Raw genomic sequence first — 7,538 nt, forward strand, 5'->3', positions numbered from 1 at the left:
AACTTATGTGGAAGCATCCTTGGGTAGTGTAAATTGAATTTTGTTCAAATCATGACCCCCTGGGGAAGGGCGGGGCCACAATGGAGAATCAAAGTTTTACATAGAAATATATAGGAATAATCTTTGAAAATCTTCTTCTCAAGAACCACTGGGCCAGGAAAGCTGAAACTTATGTGGAAGCATCCTGGCCCACTAATAAGTCAAAATCGTAATGACATTCCCATTTTTTACTGACAAACTTAGAAAATTACTGACAATGTGCTGTCGTTACTGTAAAACTTAGACAATTACTGACCTTTTTACTGCCAGTACTGATAAACTTAGAAAAGTGCTGACAATCTTAGTCAGTGCTGATAAACTTAGACAATTACTGACCCGTTTACTGTCCCTGCTGAAAAACTTAGACAAGTGCTGACATTTACTGATAATTACTGACCCTATTGTTCTCGCTCTCGGGGAGGCTGCAGTGGTGTGAAATTGATTTTTTTTTATTTTAACATAGATTATTATTTCATTTATTTGTTTTTTTCAGATAATTTTTTAACTATGTCCAGATGATATCTTTGGAAAAAAAGCTTCTTTGCTATATTTATAGAAAATTGATTTGTAAAAATATATTTTCAAGAGAAGGGATAAAATTTCAAAACCTTCAAAAAGATAATCAATTAAAAAAAATAAAAATCTTCCTTTAGTAGTGAGATATGAAATTTTACAGAGGTCTTTTCCTTTTTATAATAAAACATTGTTATTACATAACATGCATTTTATAATATTTTCTTAATGTTTTTGAGGAAAGGCGTTTGTTATAGTTTTCATATTATGTAAAAATTTTAATTGTGTGGACGCCGCCAATATTTGTTTTTGTGCAGTCAAACATACCCGAATCCAAGCATTTGCAAGAAGAAACCAAAATTAAAAGACAGATGGGGGATTTAAATAAAAAAGACTTTTTATTTTATTCATTGGGCAGGGGGAGGGGGGCTACGGGCCTGCATTGATCATTGATCCTTTGACATTCATTGATTTCATTACTGTCCGCATTATTCTTTTGAAATAATGTACATCTTTTAGCTTATTTTCGAATCTAGATTTTCTGGATCCCCACCTGAAAGTGTTATTTTAATTCAAATACATGAAAAACTATGACATTTTATATTATCATCTTTTGTATATGCATACTCCTGAAAAAAAAATTTGATAGAAATTAATATCAATGTTCTTTTCAATTAGAGTGTAGGTAGACGTTCACATGGATCTAGTTTCTTTTTGTGTTTTGGTGTGTTTAGTCAAATTAAAATGGGGGGGGGGGGGGAGCACGTGTGAACTAAATGAAGAACGATGAACATGTACTTATTTATTTTATTAAAGTGGAACACACAATTAATACTGTCCTGTTTAAGTTTGTACTCCTTTTTATCTGTTTAGGTACAAAAAAATAAATAAACTTAATTAACTTAATAAATCGACGTTTCATAGCTTTGTTCGGTATTGAAACCAGTATCATGATTTTACAGTAACACTGTGCTTTTTATTCGTCCAAAATTATTCAAGTCGTTTAGCTGGTATCCAGCCGAATTACATAATCATTCAACATACAATCGGAAACTCTGTGAAGCACCTGTGTGTAGAAGAAATTGCCTGAGGTGATCCGAGTGTGTACGGTAGCGGGTAAAGAAGACAATAGGTGTCACTGCTGTATTATTTTATTTTCTTTCATCACCTGTCTTCTAGTGTACATGTCAAATTACTGCTGCAACATGCTATCATCATTAAAAACGTCTTGTCATTTTCTAATTTGAACATAAAAGCATAAATTTATAAATCCAAGTGCAACTTCAATGTAGTTTCTGTGAAATTATGAGCACTTTCTATAATAATACTTTGGCCACAGAATAATTTTAAGCTTCTCTCTGAAATCTACTTGACAGTGTCTGGAGCATTCTTGGATTGTGAGGGTTCAGGACTTTACCTTCTACAGAGTACTTGTGAGTATCCCATTACTATTTACTGCAGTAATAGAGAAGCTGGTACTTTATATGAATTACCCTGAGAAGTAAACCTACACACCTGTAGTACAGAATCTGACTTCACTTTATGTACTTTATATGAATTACTCTGACAATTGTTGCATCATTCTAGGTAACCACAGCTGCCAGCCAAATGCTGAGATCACCTTCCCCTACAATAACAACATCATGTCAGTAGTGGCAAAGGAAAGGATTACCTCAGGTCAGGTGAGTCCTTAGGTGTCTTCCCTACAATTATAACATCATGTCAGTGGTAGCCTCCCCTACAATAATAACATCATGTCAGTGGTGGCCTCATGTACAATAATAGCATCATGTCAGTGCTGGCCCTCCCCTACATTAATAACATCATGTCAGTGGTGGCCCTCCCCTACAATAATAACATCAAGTCAGTGGTGGCCTCCCCTACAATAATAACATCAAGTCAGTGGTGGCCTCCCCTACAATAATAACATCATGTCAGTGGTGGCCTCATGTACAATAATAGCATCATGTCAGTGGTGGCCCTCCCCTACATTAATAACACCATGTCAGTGGTGGCCCTCCCCTACAATAATAACATCATGTCAGTGGTGGCCTCCCTTACAATAATAACATCATGTCAGTGGTGGCCTCCCTTACAATAACAACATCATGTCAGTGGTGGCCTCCCCTACAATAACAACATCATGTCAGTGGTGGCTTCCCTTACCATTATAACATCATTTCAGTTGTGGCCAAGGAAAGGATTACCCCCGGCCAGGTTAGTCCTCATGTGCCTCAAATCAGAGTGGGAATTGTGTAAGAATTTCAAACAAGATAACAATTAAATTTTTAGAATGCATTCCATCTTTAATAGATTTTATCTTTAATCTGATTATTGGAACTTAAGTTTAAGTATGGCATGCCAAATTCACAAAAATGAGATAATCATAGTTTCACAATTGATAAACTAGGTTTATCGACTGTAAACTGTAGTTTACAAATGGTAAACTATAGTTAACGATTCGTTAAAGATAAGTTTTCATCTGTAAAACTATATTTAACGGTTGTTAACTATAGTTTACGGATGTTAATTTAAGTTTATCTGTCTGTAATAAAGCGTTAACAATAGATTTTGTTGATAAACATAGATTCACGTTTGTAAACTATAGTTTACAATCGTAAACTATAGTTAAGAGTTGTTAATCATAGTTTCATAAATTGTGAAACTATATTTATCAGATCGTTAACTATAGTTAACGGTTTGTAAACTATAGTTTACAAATCGTGAAACTGTATTTATCAGATAATCTATGTTTTGCAATCGCAAATGATAGTTTTTGGTGTTAAGTTTAGTTTACTGTTGTGAAACATAGATTATCGCGTTAACTATAGTTTACAGATGTAAAATATAGATTAACGTTGTTAACTATAGTTTACAGTTAGTAAACCTAGTTTATCAATTGTGAAACTATGATTTGCTCATTTTTGTGAATTTGCCGTGCCATATTTAAGCAATGGATGATTTATTCACAGAATGCATTTTATCTTTAACAGATATGTTCTTTACTTCTATTGGAAAGGAATGGATGAATTAAGGAATAAATTGATGTAGAAATTGGATTAAAAATGTGCTCAGAAGAGAATTTTAGGAATACGTATTCTAAATAGTATTTCTACATTGAGCAGTCGTGTTTTTATGTTTTAAAGAAGAGATTAGAAGTTCATTTGAAACTGAACTTTGCATTTCTCAGTATTATTTAATATATGTAGAAATTTGAGACCAGGCTTTGGGCCCACCAACCTATAAAAATCCAGCAGTTTGTAAGAATGACCATTTTGTTCTTTTAGGAAGTGACCTGTTAAATAAATTAAGATTTTATTAGAAACTTCTACATGAGTGGAAAGGAGATCTTTCTGTTCTCTTAAATTAAACATTTATGTATATTGAATGTTTTAACACTTTTTAAAACAAAATTTATTTTTATTTATTGACACATCCTGATAGGCTTGAAAGAAAGACGCCATTGAGACTGACACATCTATTTCGTAGCATGATGTTTTTCTGATTATAGATGCAAACTTAAATCTTATGACAATTAGGAAGAATTCAGCTATTGTATTTTTAAAATCCCTATTTGTGTTTAAAAGGAAATATGATAATTTTGTCCTTTATGTGATTTGGTATGCTTAAATACAATTTTGAATTGAGGCAGGCCAGTGACAAATAGATTTATGTTAAAGGGGTCTTATCTATTAAAAATCTATCAATGGGTTTGCTCTATCTATGTAAGTAGCAGTTTATTTTATTATTTTGTATTTTTAAGGAGATCTGTATTGGTTATCTGAGTGAGTGTGATTTATCAGAAGCCGACACAGTCGACAGAAAATTCTTAAGTAAGTCACTCAAAGATGCACAAAAATCTACACATTTTTTTTTTATAAACTTACTATGTCGTATTGAACTTAAATACTATAAATGTATTACATTTAGCTATGTATTCTTTTTAGCGATTTTCTTTTCATAAATAAAAATTTCCCCAACTATAATATTAATGTAAAAGGAAGGTAAAAAACGACAAGTGCCTATGATTCGAACATTAAAATTGCCATAAGCCCATGTATTTGGAATCTTTAAAAAATATTCTATGTGTACTGATATCTATTTATGAAGCAAGAACAGGTATCTTTTAGCTCATCTGAGGCGAAGGCTCAAGTGAGCTTTTCTGATCACATTTTGTCCATTGTATGTCCGTCCTGTGTGTCCGTCTGTAAACTTTTCACATATTCGACGTCTTCTCAAGAACCACTGGGCCAATTTTAACCAAACTTAATACAAAGCATCCTTGGATGCAGAAAAATTTAAATTGTTGAAATGAAAGGCCAGGTCCTCTCATAAGGGGAGATAATTAAGAAAAGACAAAAATAGGGTGGGGTTATTAAAAAATCTTCTCAAGAACCACTGGGCCAGGAAAGCTGAAACTTATGTGGAAGCATCCTGGGGTAGTGTAGATTCTAATTTGTTCAAATCATGACCCCCGGTGGTAGGGCGGGGCAACGATAGGGAATCAAAGTTTTACATAGAAATATACAGGAAAAATCTGGAAAAAGCTTCTTCTCAAGAACCAATGGCCCAGAAAAGCTGAAGCTTATGTGGAAGCATCCTGAGATAGTGTAAATTCTAAATTGCTCATATTATGACCCCCGGGGGTTGGGCGGGGCCACGATAGGGAATCAAAGTTTTACATAGAAATATATAGGAAAAATCTTCTTCTCAAGAACCGCTGGGCCAGAAAAGCTGAAACTTAGGTGGAAGCATCCTGGGGTAGTGTAGATTCTAACAATCTCTCAGACAAGAACCACTTCACAAAATACAAATAGCTACACAAATGAGAATACAGGGCATTTTACAATGGAATCCCTTAATTACTTAAGTGTCAGTTTTATTTTGAAATATATAGGGGAAAAAATTTAAAAATTTTCTTCTCCAGATTCACTGGGCCAAACAAGCTGAAACTTAGGTGGAAGCATTTTGGGGTAGCGTAGATTTTAAATTGTTCAAATCATGACCCCTGGGGGTTGGGTGGGACCACAATAGGGAATCAAAGTTTTACATAGAAATATATAGGGAAAAACTTAAAAATCTTCTTCTCAAGAACTACTTGGCCAGAAAATCTGAAAGTTATATGGAAGCATTCTGGGGTAGTGTAGATTTTAAATTGTTCAAATCATGACCCCAGGGGTTGGGTTGGGTCACAATAGGTATTACATGGGGGAAATCTGGTTAAGAAGAGCATGGTCAAAGCTTCTCAGGTGAGTGATGTGGCCTTTTTTCTGGGCCTTTCTTGGCCCATGTGATGTGGCCTTTCTTGTTTTCTTTGAATACACGCTAGTGTCCTTCGGTTGCTAAGTGTTAATTATGGTCTTAAACACATATCAATGTAAACTAACGTTTTTGAGATGATTGTTCTAAAAGTGATAAATTTCTGAATAATTTACAAAATATTTAAGATTGAAATTCACTTTCGATTTGGAAATTAAGTGAAAAGAACTGAAACACTAAAAGTAGCTGATAACATGAATTCCAGATAGATTTTTCCTATCTTTTTACTCAACTGTGACTTTCTAGCACCTTAAAATCCTCAAGGATTACTGCAGCCAGGGGAAACTAAGATATGGATTCGTGCATTAACCTATCTCATGTATAATTGATCCATTTACAAAAAAGTTTAAACCTGTAATTAATATTTGACATGTTTAAGAAATTTATCATGATTTTTTGAAAGATGTAGTTTCATAAATGCAACGAGGTGTGGAAACAAATTGATTAACACGCGTTTGATCAATGTCTGCATTAATGTTTTTAATGCCCTGCCTTGTCTGCAAATGTGGAATATATTTTAGAACACATGTATTATTCTTGTAGTTAATTGAAAAGTCACTACAACTACCTTTAAGCTCTTCAGTAAATCTTATTGAAGACATAGCTGCAGAACTGTAGCTCTCTGAAAAAAATAAATTGACAGTCCGGAGAGCTACAGTGCCACCCATTGTAAAAACTGTATATTTATTGCGCACAAAAAAATTACACTTAGTTCTGGATTAATTCTTCCAAATTCTGACCTCAATCGCGAAAAGGATAGATTAAACAATATTCCTTACTCCTCTATTAAGTACCGTCGTAGTTGACATCTGCACGAAGTGTGTTGGACCAACTTATCTTGCAAACCAAAATGGCAGTATAAATAGACAATATTTTTGATAATCTCAATTTCAGGGTCAGGAGGGCTATTAACAACAATTATTAAGAATGTTTTGTTGTGGAAACAGTGAAAAGAATATGTCAGGATATTTTGAGATGACAGTTTAAAAACATGGAGAAATAAATCTAGAAACAGTGCACTTTTTTGTGCACAATAAATATATAGTTTTTTTCTCAAAATCTACAAACAGAACAGTCTGTAAACACAGGGCCTGAAACATGGACACCTGAAAACCTCAGAGGTAGAGACAGGAGCCCTGGAGGAGTAAGCATTCCTTTCTAACCTCACACATGCCTTGTGTCCTCTGTATTGATCATGCCAACAGATAATCCGTAGTAAAATATTTCATGAAAAAATGCCTTAGAATTCATATGATCTTTAATTGCATGTGAAACCGTCTCGACATCGAAATATATCGAAAGTCCGTGAAGGACAACACAAGACTTACCAAAAGAACTCTCTCTCTCTCTCTCTCTCTCTCTCTCTCTCTCTCTCTCTCTCTCTCTCCATTTTTTTATAATTGTCACAACTTTGAAAAGAAACAAGGATAGTTATGGAAAATGTTAATTAAGGTTTTCCGAGGACAATAGTATGTTTTCTTTTGGGTAATTTAATAGATAATTTTTATTTAATATTTACAGAGAAAATTACCTTTTCATTTGTGAATGCCCAAAGTGTTTAAGTGAGGCAGATGACCCGGATGTGACGTCATCAGAAGACGAAGAAGACATGGAGGAAGATCAGTAAAGGAAGCAAGAAAATCTCAAAATATACAATGTACTTTCAA

At 33.9% G+C, this 7,538-nt stretch overlaps 1 long non-coding RNA gene across 1 annotated transcript; it reads left to right on the forward strand.

The window, feature by feature from the left end:
- The first annotated feature begins 1,925 nt into the window (after nucleotides 1-1,925).
- LOC134232283 (uncharacterized) lies at nucleotides 1,926-7,538 on the forward strand. Its single transcript, XR_009984740.1, has 4 exons — nucleotides 1,926-1,985; nucleotides 2,140-2,234; nucleotides 4,316-4,385; nucleotides 7,393-7,538. It is a non-coding gene; the product is annotated as an uncharacterized LOC134232283 (long non-coding RNA).

Source organism: Saccostrea cucullata, unplaced genomic scaffold, assembly GCF_032062105.1.
Source record: "Saccostrea cucullata isolate Sc308-1 unplaced genomic scaffold, CSIRO_AGI_Scuc_v1 ctg4174, whole genome shotgun sequence".
NCBI lineage: Eukaryota > Metazoa > Mollusca > Bivalvia > Ostreida > Ostreidae > Saccostrea > Saccostrea cuccullata.